Raw genomic sequence first — 12,426 nt, 5'->3', positions numbered from 1 at the left:
TCTTTTTCAACAGCCCTAAATAAGGTGAGGTGCTAATGCCAAATTACTTGCTGGCTAAGGATGGCAGTATACTGATTACACCATCAGGACATAAAAAGGATGTTAAGAAGCTTGTGAGTTCAGACGTGGTATTTGCAGAAAGCTTAGTTCTCTATAAATGTTCTTTTCTTTTAAAAATTTATTATTGAAAGCTGCACTCTGAGAGGGCAGATGGAAAAGCACCATTACTAAAATGAAGAGTCAATTCAGAAGCTAGCTGATTACATCAAACGCAAAACTTACTACCCTTCCTTTCTTTGAATATAGTGTCAGCTTGCCAATATATTTCAGAACTAGGATTATAGATCTTTCATGCTATAAATTCTTAATCAGACAAGCAATTAAATTCCATTTTTTAAAAATATTCTGTACTGATTTTCCCAAAATAAGCTAAATACATCTCCCTAATGACTTCAATGACAAGTTAATTTATACTCCAAATATAATAAAAGAGAATCTGTAGACACACAAACCCGAGGACTCATATCAGGTGCATTTTGCAATCAGCAGAGGTACACCCCGATATTTTCTCACTCTTCATATAGTTTATCTTCAGTGTTTTTACCTCAGCAACATCAAAAGCACAATAGGATAGGGTTTCTACCCTTCAGGGAAGTGATATAAGAAGCTCTTCCCTTTTAGATTAATACAAAACCACATGACAAAATTAACAGTTTTCCATGCTTACTAATTTAGGAGGAAGCATGCTATTGCCTCGCAGAAGTAAGAAATCCTGTTTCCTAAACCCTAGCTCAAATCTGCCCCCGGGAGGATGTACAGTCTGTGACCAGTGTGCTGCATGCATGAATGCACAGGCACACTTGAACCAGATGTAAGGTTGTATAGGCAGCTCGCCCGAAGGAGCTGATGTGAACATCCCCAGCCCTGTGCCGGGGGCTGCTAGTAAGGAGCTTGGCTGGTCGAATATGTGTTATGCTTCTTAGCTGGGTTTGACAATCTGCACTCAATTCTGCCACAGGAACATCGTTAGCCTGATCGATGCTTATCCTAGTTAACTGACAGCAATAGCAAGCAAGGCATGACAGCCAGGCTTTCAGTCTGGGCTCAGCAGACCCACAGGGGACATATGGTGTTCATTTCAGCAGTGAATCTGTGCAAGAAACCACATGTGCGATGTTCTTCACTACTGCTTGTATTCAGGCTCACCAGATTAAGTTTCAACCAAATGCATTTCCCTGTCCTGTCATCACACCTTCTGGCGGCAACAGACTCCCCACCTTTCCTGACACACAAGAGAAAAGTGTCAAGTCATACAGCACAGGTCATGTCTTGCCTGTCAGTTCCTGCTGTGTGAGGACAGCAGTGGTGCTTGACTACAGCCACAGACTATCTCTCCACCCCTATCACTCTTCTATCTCTCTTCTACTTGATGACCTAGAATCATTACATTAAGAGAACAGTGAATGATCAATCCCTGTTCACCCTCTCTACACCATTTGTGATTTATAAGACAGTGAGCTAGAGGAAAGCAAAAGCAGTTACCAAGGGGGTGAACATCCACGATTTGGTGAAAGGCAAAATTTATTCCATCTCAAAGTCTTACTTAAGCTATGCACATTGATTTTTGACCCTGAACAAGAAAGGGCAAAAGTGATGTTGGCAAGGACTGAGAGGAGAACTAGAGGAGCATCATGCTCTTCCTAAACTATAGACTTCATTGCAGTCGTAATGCTGTTGAGAGCTACTAGTTGCCATGGATTAAAGGCAACTTATGCTTGTCAAGAGCCATGAGAAATAGAATTGTTCACATACACAGCGGCTTAGCTGTTCCTTCCAGAATTGTGGTGCATGGTTGAGTGCTGGAAAGCATCTGCTTCAGTTCCTGCTCCAGCCACCCCAAATGTGAGTGGCCCAGCTAAGCAGGTGGAGGTTTGTTGTCTCTGATACCTCTAAACCACTACTTGCTTCCAGAAACATTTGGAAGTTTTGCAGCCACCTTCTCTAGCTGTCTGCCATGCTCTTCTCACAGCTAGGTGTTGCAGGGAGTGACATTTGTTGCATTTTGGCAGACACTCAGATTGCCCAGTGACAATATAGCCAACACATTTCGTGACCTATCATGAATCTCTCACTGCTTGACACCTCCTGCTGTCTCACAGGCAGAAGCCGAACTGCTCCATAGCTGACAGGGACTGCAGTGGCTCTGAGTTTCATGCAAGTGGATGACCCTTTGTCACCTGAGTTCCTTTGGTGGATCACAGCCAAGGTGATACTCATAGAGGGGGTGAGGTTAGGAAGGTGGGTAAACTCAAAAGTGGATGAAAGAACAAGGAGATAAATGGGGAAAGGCTTTGCATAGCGTTGGGGGCGGAACACGGAAGATGAAAATGCAACGGTGCATATGAACTCATTAAATGGATTATGTAAGCCATCACTCATGGAGCTGCACAGTGTTTGGCAGCTGCATTTGCCATTGATATCACGTGATTCACGAGCAATGTACAACTTTCTGGGAAGAGACTCTTTTTATTTCCTGTTGCCTGGCCCCTGAACTGGTCTGTCAGCAAAGGTGAAGTTCCTGGTGGTGTGCTAGGGGCTGTGCACCATGGCTCTGGGATATTGTGTGCCCTTATCTCCTGGAGCAGCAGGATGTGTGATGGCCCTACTCCCCTCTGGAAAAGCACACTGAGTCCTGCAATCTCATTATTCATGGAAAAATACAACCTTCCAGCAACTGAACAAATACACATAGCCCATGGCTCTGCTGTTAGGACCTGATCCTTTCATAGCATGAGATGTCAAGGTGAGAAGGCCACGTTGAGACCTTGGGATGATGGGCTAAATAAGGCTTGAACCTGACACTACTGAAACGGCATGGAGAGAGCTAACTGCACGGTACAGCTCTGAGGGTAGAAAAGCAGGCTGCAACATTGCTGTGGGGAAGCAAGAGGGGAGGTGTGAGGCCTCAAATTGCTGCAGTAGAAAGGCAGTTTTGGTGCTCCTTTGGGGATACTCCTGTCACTAGATGTGTGAGAGACATGGGGCTGATTTAACAGCTGCTGCTGCCACCCCTGGCTCTGATTATCTGCATGTTGCATAACATATCACAGCAAATTTAATATTAGCCAGCTGTGATACTACTCGCAATCTAGCTGTGACAACCACTTGCTGGGCACAGCTTCGAAGGGTAAGCGAGGGAACGGCACTGCAGCAAAAACAGAGCCCGACTGAATGTGTCCTTAATAAGTTAAGTTGTTGCTGTGACCACAGACTAGATCCCCACAGGGCTGCAGTGAGGAGGCAGCAGAAGTGTCACAGGCAGGGGCACTGCCAAGTGTTACAGACTTCGGACTAGCCATAGGGCTAGTCCCAAGTATGAGTTAATGTACCTTGCCACAAAACATCCTCTCTGGTCCTCATTTACTGAGCTGGCCGCAGGAAATTTCAAATCCTTATTTTAATTTACTCTCTTATTAGTGAATATTCTACTTTTTAATTGTGGCCTAACCACTTCAAAAGACCTGCTCAGTCTACTTATTTTGGTATGCCGTCACTTTTCTAAGCTTTCCTTTAGGGTGTGAACACTCTAGTACTGAATGAAAGTGTTTTTTTCTTCTTTTTCAAAAAAACGCTCAGCTCCCAAAGCAGAAATCTCTGTGTGGAGTTTCTCCAAAGTAGTTTGGTACAAACAGTTATTTCAGAATTATTAGCTGGCCAAATTCACCACATAATTAAGTCCCAAGTGAACTTCTTGAACTGAAACTCTCCTGCTCTTTCCTGTAGTCTGCTTTGGAAAAATATAGTGCTGGTGACCTCTAGTGGAATAAAAATAAATATCTTTCCTTCTTTTAAGGTAGCCCAAAAACCAATCCCCATTAAAAGCAATGGATTCGTTTTTCCCCCCAAATTATTAATCTGAACCCCATAAAAAAGGATCTTAATTTGCTTGTCTGTGCTCAAGAAACTCAAGTCAACAATACAAAACCTGCTTCTGTGAGCTCATAGTTCTGATGGATTTATGTTATAGTGAAGATTATAATATCATTGTTAACAGAAAGGAGGTATGTGACATCAGTGTAGAGTGTTTAACTGTAGAGTCTGAAAGAAAGGGAAGAGCCTATCATGGGTAATTCCCCCCACTCTTCTTTTGAATCCCACCCCGGGTCTGCTGTTGTTCATCCCTGTCACCAGAGGGTAGAGAACTTGAGGGCAGCAGCCTTACAAAGGTAGACCCTCAGTGGACACCCAGTAAGTGGCACTGGGTATTCATAAAGTTGCCCACTGCTTTGTGCTAGGTAGCGCCCCTTGTTTCGGGGGGCTTACCATCTTGCTAACTTTAACAGCTTTGTTTGAAATTAAGGGGAGAAAAAAAGTAAAAGAAGACCTGTCTTGAGGTGAATGTCAGTAGCTGGTGTGAGTACCCAGGCCGTAGCTGGGCACAGGCAGGGCCCCTGATGACTAAATACATACCAACCCTGTTAATATATACTTAACAGAAGAGTTAGGAATTGTCTTTTTCCTTCCATTCATAAATGTATGAGGCAATCTCCATAGTTGCCCATGGTTGCAAAAAATGCTGCTTGGCTGTAACTGTACAACTGTGCCATGCTTTTTTGAGACACTCTGAGCATGGACTAATTCCTGCCATCTTTTCTTCTAGCTGAACATCCTGTCCTGGGCTCTCTGGTTGCCTGCCCAGGTTGTCTTTATGTTTCCTGGACAGAATGACAGCCTGGTACAACACCCAACTTGTCCAGTCCCTGACCTCCCTTTGCCTTGCCTTTGAAAACCTCGCTTCAGCCACAGCCATTGTGATCAGCAGGTCCACTGCATTTAATCTTCTTGCAGCAAAGCTCAGTACAAACAGTGTTCTTTCTGCAAACAATGCTTGGAGAAAAATCTGCTTTTGACAGTGCCCAAAAATATCTTTACTTGCAAAAATGTTACTGCTGTAATTACTCCCCTATCCTGCCTCGTACCAACTGCTTGAAATGTAGCAAGGCCAACCTTTGTGCCAACAATGTACGCTTTCCTGTTTCTGTGAAAACCTGTCTAGGTTTGGTTAAATCAGGAGTTAGAACATATACAGGTATGCTAGAGCTTAAAAGCTGAAGTCTCCAGAGGTGCTATGCTCAGTGACCATGTCCTTCCTTCCAGCTCCTAGTGTCCAAGAGGTGGCACCTTGTCCTTCTCTTTCCTTAGAAGGAGAGAGCTGCCCCCAGCCAGACACCCCAGACATCTCTGAACTGAGTGGGGGCCCAAGAATTGCCCCATCCTGGAGTCAGATGAAAGCTGAGCTCCAACCCCAGCCTTGTGACACAAGGGTTGCTACCTGATATTGTCAAAGCCACTTACACCAGACCTTCCATGGTAGCTTTTTAATTTGCAGATACCTTGTTTCTTAAATGCTTGGAAAATAATTATGGTGTTGATGGTTAAACTTTTGGAACTATGTACCAATATTATGGTTTGGTCAAGAAAGACGTTCTTTGTATATGTTAAAGCCAAAGGCATCCCTAATCAGAAGAATGAGTAGATAGCCGCCTTTGAGCAAGGACATCCCAGAGCAATTAGACCTTGAAGAGGCTACATTGCCAACTTGGCAAGCAAACCCAAGGTCCATGTATCCTTAGCTGAACTACCCTCCTTATAATAGTAAAAATCACACCTATATGTCAAGAAGATCCTTGCCGAGGTAAAGACGCTTCCCCTGAGCATGCATATTGGTAGAATTATTGTATCAGCAGTATTATAATTATATGTAAATTACTAACCAATCATCAAAGAGCAGATGGACTTGGAAAATTACTAACTCTGCAGTTTTTGTGTATAAATATAATACAGAAAGTCTCGTTGGGGTGCTTGATTTGTGGGAAACCACCAAGAACCTAGGCTTGCACAACCCTAAAATAAATAAGCAATGCGTCTCCTGAGGGTGTGATTATTGACCTATGGCACACCAGGCGACGAATCCGCTTCTTGGACAACAATGGGAACTCTACTTAAGGAATTATTTACAGATCACTGTTAAAATAGAAAAAAATTCACTGTTGTTTCCAAAGTGGTCTGTCCTACATCTGCTTCTCTTTTGTGCTTTCTGTTCCATCACTCATGTCATTAGCAGATGTACATACTAAATTTTTGTGGGAGACCACAAACAACACCTGTCTGTGGGGGGAGCTGCAGGCACACAGAAGGGCAGAAGACAAATTGGTGTACTAAGTTGGAAAGATGTGGGAAATAATTCAGTAAGGAAGACCACAAAGGTCTATATTTAGTATAAAAAGAGTAATTGATTCCAAAATTATGAAATGGGGCCTGGCAGGACACATAATAGTTCTACAGAAAAGGAACCGGGGTTAACCCCAAGTTATTAATGAGCAATAACACTGACACCGTCATGAAGAAATGTAAGGATCACATCTAGGACGTACAAGCAGAAAAGTAACACATAAGAGGCACAGAGAAATTTTTCTGCCTTAATCAGCACCCCTGAGGCCTCTGCTGGTGTTTCGTGACCCATTCTGGGCAGTATTCCCCCAAAAGGTGTGAGCCACTGAGGACTCCAGAGTCCAGCAGCAGATATTCAGCATTTTCAAAGAGCAGAGGAATATACAGTTCTTCATGTCCCCTGTGGACAAAGCAAGGAAAGATGAACTAGTCGAACAGAGGGTTTGGTCTAAACACCGATCTAACAAGGGGCGTAATTAGGCACTGGGGGAGAGCTTTTTCAGAAGACAGTGAAATCTCTTTTTTTTAGGGATTTTTAAGAACAGGTTAGACAGGAACAATTTAGCAATAGGGATACCCAGGGAAGACTGATATAGCTGACCTTTTCTGAGGGCAGGAAGATGGACTAGATGGCCTACAGAGGATGCTATCAGACTTTTTTGTGTGTGTGTGATCTGTGATGATACAAGCTTTATTTTCAGCTGTGTTCAAGACTCCCAAGTGCGAACAAAGTTGATGGTAACTGCCTTTATATGTATTAAGACTTGCTTAATATTAAATGATAAGGACAGATCCTAGGTTTCTCAGACTGAACATCCAAATTTAAGGGATGGTTTTAGACTTAAAATGATACATCCCAGTTCCTCAACCCCAGCACAGAGATAATGCTATCCACCCATCTGATTGGCATGTTATGAAGATGGATTAATTAATACTTCTGAAAATTTTATATATTACAGTACCATCTAGCTTTTTATAGGGAAATTGTTAACCATATCTTCATGACAGATTTTCCCCATTTCCAAGTTAGGATCATAGGCTGGAACAAACCAAACCGCATCAAAATACTGAGTAGCACTGCAGGTTATAGGGGCAGCAGCAATCACTGTGGTTTTGCAGTCTGAGCTCTGATGTAACACAGACCTCCAAATTATTATTAACTACACTTGATCTGCTTTGTGTACTGAACAAAGTGAGGGCGTGTGAAAGAAACTGTATGCAATAAAGATATTAAACACTGTATTGAGCATATGCACAAAAGAGCTGAGTTACAGAGGCACGAATACTCACTGTTTCTGGGATTTCTCAGCTTCTGCATAACTGCCTTTTGTAATAGTGTTTCCAGGTGCCTTTGTGCATGAAATAAACTTATGTGGTACTCAAACATGGACATGTACATAAGATTCATTGAGACAAACCTGTCTTATCATGAGGAGACTCAGCCTAAACAGGGGAAGCTGTTTGCTTCCTTTCCTTGCTCAGTTAAAGGGGCTGAAGTGGGGTGCACAGCACATGGTGTTGCTGAGACAGCTGTGAGTTGCTCCCCACCTTCCTCTTTCCCAGGGCGGTGCAGTCCAGGCAGGAATCACGTCCACAGGGACTTGGGGTGGCCCCTGGCCCAGCAGGCTGTCCAAAGATCTCTCCTCTCTCAACTAACGGCAACCTACAGTGATCAAAACTCAGTTTGATCCACCAGTCACTTGGAAATGAAGCCGGAGGGATGGAATGACACAGGGGGTCTCTGAAAGCAGCCATCCCAAATCTGAGAGTAAATCACTGCTGTAATGCTGCAACTGCAGCCTGTGCAGCTCCCGCAGGCTGCAGAGTCTGTGTGTTGAGTGCAAGCCCATGTGTCACACCTGGCCATCTGCAGTTACCATGCAGAGCAATGCAGTGCAGTGGAGCTTCTCTACTTTTTCTCCAAGAAGCCAAAATTTCTCCAAATTCCTCTTGCTCCATGTCACCCTTTATCTGGGAGGAAGCAGGATCTGACAAAGAAGAGGCTGAGACTTTGATGGTGGCTCTGCTCCTGCCCTGAGCTCTCAATGCCTCCAAAGAGACACAGGCTGGAGATCAACTCAGGGGAACACCGTTGCAGCTGTGTCCCCCGGCTCTCACTGCTCTAGTTTGCCAACAGCATGGGTTTCACTTGGCAGGGAGGTTTTCAGGTGAATGAAGCAGTTTCAGGCTGTGCTTGCTCAGGCCCTCATTTCTCACTGGCAAATTGAAAACCTGTCTTTCAAGAGTGGACAGAGAAGGACTGGTGGATGATGTGGTGGCTGGAGGCCGACCAGGGCACAGCGATCATGAAATAATAGAGTTCTCTATTCTTAGAGAGGCCAGGAGAGGGGGCAGCAGAACTGACATCCTGGGCTTCCAAAGGGCTGACTTTGTCTTGTATGGGCATCTGCTTGAAAGGATCCCCTGGGAAACAATCCTGAAGGTACAGGGGCCCAGGAAGGCTGGGCGCTCTTTAAGAAGGAAGTGTTAATGTCTCAGGAGCAGGCGGTCCCCAGTGCTCTAAGAGAATCTGGTGATAGAGAAGACCACCCTGGCTGAACAGGGAGCTTTGGCTGCAACTCAGGGAGAAAAGGAGAGTTTACAGCCTTTGGAAGAAGGGGCTAGCCACTCACAGTGATTACAAAGAGGCTGTGAGGCTATGCAGGGAGGAAATCAGGAGGTCTAAAGCCCAGCTGGAAATTAATTTGGCTTCAGCAATCAAGGATAACAAGAAATGTTTCTATGTCAGTAGCAAAAGAAAGACCAGGGAGAGCCTCCATCCCCTGCTAGACACAGGAGAAAACTTGGTAACAAGTGATGAGGAAAAGGCTAAGGTGCTTAATGCCTCTTTGCCTCAGTCTTTAATAGCAAGACCAGTTGTATTGAGGGAATCCAGCCTCCTCAGCCAGAATACAGAGACTGCAAGAACGACCCCCCCGCAATCCAGGAGGAGACAGTCAGTGACCTACTGCATCACATAGACACACTGAGGTCTATGGAACTGGATGGGATACACCTGAGGGTGCTGAAGGAGCTGGCTGGGGTGCTCGCCAAGCTGCTTTCCATCATTTACCAGCAGTCCTGGCTGACCGGGGAGGTCCCGACAGATTGGAAATTGGCCAATGTGACACCCATATATAAGAAGGGTCAGAAGGATGATCCGGGAAATTACAGGCCTGTCAGCTTGACTTCAGTGCCCGGGAAGCTGATGGAGCAGCTCATCCTGAGTGCCATCACACAACACGTGCGGGACAACCAGATGATCAGGCCCAGTCAGCATGGGGTTATGAAAGGCAGGTCTTGCCTGACAAACCTGATCTGCTTCTACGACAGGGTGACTTGCTTACTGGATGAGGGAAAGGCTGTGGATGTTGTCTGCCTTGATTTTAGCAAGGCCTTTGACACCATTTCCCACAGCATTCTCCTGGTGAAACTGGCTGCTCGTGGCTTGGATGGGCACACGCTTTGCTGGGTAAAACTGGCTGGACGACCGGGCCCAAAGAGTTGTGGTGAATGGAGTTAAATCCAGTTGGCGGCCGGTCACGAGTGGTGTCCCCCAGGGCTCGGTTCTGGGGCCACTCCTGTTTAACATCTTTATTGATGATCTAGACGAGGGGATCGAATGCACCCCCAGTCAGTTTGCAGATGACACCAAGTTGGGTGGGAGTGTTGATCTGCTCGAGGGCAGGGAGGCTCTGCAGAGAGACCTGGACAGGCTGGAGCCATGGGCTGAGGCCAACTGGAGGAGTTTCAATAAGGCCAAATGCCAGGGGCTGCACTTGGGCCACAACAACCCCCAGCAGCGCTACAGGCTTGGGGAGGAGTGGCTGGAGAGCTGCCAGTCAGAGAGGGACCTGGGGGTGTTGATTGACAGCCGGCTGAACAGGAGCCAGCAGTGTGCCCAGGTGGCCAAGAAGACCAATGGCATCCTGGCTTGTGTCAGCAATAGCGTGGCCAGCAGGGACAGGGAAGGGATCTGACCCCTGTACTCGGCACTGGTGAGGCCGCCCCTCGATTCCTGTGTTCAGTTTTGGGCCCCTCACTACAAAAGGGACATTGAATGACTCGAGCATGTCCAGAGAAGGGCAACGAAGCTGGTTCAGGGTCTGGAGCACAGGTCGTACGAGGAGCGGCTGAGGGAACTGGGGGTGTTTAGTCTGGAGAAGAGGAGGCTGAGGGGAGACCTCATTGCCCTCTGCAGCTACCTGAAAGGAGGCTGCAGAGAGCTGGGGATGAGCCTCTTTACCAAGTAATAAGTGATAGAACAAGAGGGAATGGCCTCAAGTTGCACCAGGGAAGGTTTAGACTAGATGTCAGGAAGCATTTCTTTCCAGAAGGGGTTGTTAGGCGTTGGAATGGGCTGCCCAGGGAGGTGGTGGAGTCCCCATCCCTGGAGGTGTTTAAGAGTAGGGTTGACATAGCGCTTAAGGACATGGTGTAGTTGGGAGTGCTAGGTTAACAGTGCTAGGTTAATAGTTGGACTAGATGATCTTCAAGGTCCTTTCCAACCTAGTTGATTCTGTGATTCTGTGTTTCAAAGGCGCTGCACATCTGTGCACTGTCTCTTATGTATGTATCCACTGCTGTCCCATCTGTGTCAATGGTGCAAGGGCTGGACTGTTCCAACTGTCCTGTGGCCATAATACTGAATGATTAAAACTATTCTATTCGTAAGATAGAATATGCTTATCCTCCTCAATTTTAATGTCATGTATGTTCAAACTGAAGATGATATGTTAAAAACTTCATATGCCTTTCAGAAAATCAAAATCAAAAGACTGTCTTAGGAAACGTCTTTTAAAAATAAAAAGTGCTGAATTATTTACATTCATATTCTAATTCTTGAAATTCTATGAATGAAGCTCAATGAACTCAGGCTTTCAAGTTTTTACAACTGAGAGGCTGGGTTGTGTAGATGTGATAATCATAAGACTCCGGCAATCAGGCGCTTTAACATGTTGCCTCTGATTTCAGTGGCACATGTCCAAGAGTTTGAGAGCTGGCTCAAGTGTATTTGATTTTAAAATTGGCAAGGGAGCCAAACCATACAATGATAAATATGGATATATATGTCTAAACATGTTGTTAGTCACAAAAAACTCTAAACCACAGTGAGAGATGCTTCAAAGTCAGATGTCTTGCACCAAACTGTGACTTTCTTCAGAAGGGACCAGAAGGTCTGAGTTTCCCCCCTTGTTGATGTAGCTGCTCTGACCTCCTCAGTGAGCTGAGGGAGAGGAGACAACATGGTCAGAGAGTGGGGAGTAAGAAAGCATGGGTGTGTATGTGGTGGTGGGTGTAGGTGTGAAGACCTGTTCACTGAGTACAACTTACATTTCAGGGCTGTCTGTCAGGACAGGGCAGACACCCACTGCAAAAAGCCAAGGTGTGATTCAGAAGAGTCACCAACAGGAAAGAAGAGAATTTTATGTGGTGAAGTGTGTATTGGTCACTACCTAGGAAAGGGTAAGACTTGGAGAAGACGGTGGAGCTTCAGGGAAATATTCGAAGTTCCCTGTCTGGAGGGGGGAGAAGTTGAGGGCAGTGCCAAAACTCCTCACCAGCTTCCCTGAAAGACAGTGAGATTGGTGTGATCTCTCTGTGATGAGGCTGGAGAAGGAAAATGGGTCCTTCACTTTCCCAAAGAAGCCAGGAAGAGACTAGCAAGTTCCCTTTCTCTCATAAAAGTACCTGCAACTAAGCAGCCAGCCTAGTGCTGCTCTGGAGTTTCTGATTACTTTTTGTTGTATGAAAGTAAGCTTCAGCCAAGTCAGTAACTCCTGCCTATTGACTCCACATACACAAAAAGCTTTCTCGTGTGCTATGTCCACAGTAGGAAAGTCCTTACCAAGAGCAAAATTTTTGTAGTTACAGCTTTGTCCACGCTTCTTTGACAGGGCTTGGTGAAGTTAGAAGATGTACTAGAAGGCTAAAGCATTGTGTACACCCTGTTTGCTGTGAACCCTATCTCAAATATCCCTTCCTTGGGGGCATTCCTGCTCAGAGGCAGTACAGTGGCTCTTCAGGGCACTGTGTCTCCCACACAGCACATGCTGCACCACTGACAGCCCCTTGGCCTTTGCCAATGCCTATTTCATCAGTGTGATTTAAACTAATGCTTCAGCGATTAGTCTGAAATAGAGAGGCTTAAGCCAAACTGAACAGCATGGAGTCTGAATCTGAATGAGAAGGGAG

Source organism: Athene noctua, chromosome 1 (genome assembly GCF_965140245.1).
Source record: "Athene noctua chromosome 1, bAthNoc1.hap1.1, whole genome shotgun sequence".
Taxonomy (NCBI): domain Eukaryota; kingdom Metazoa; phylum Chordata; class Aves; order Strigiformes; family Strigidae; genus Athene; species Athene noctua.
This window is presented reverse-complemented; position numbering follows the sequence as displayed.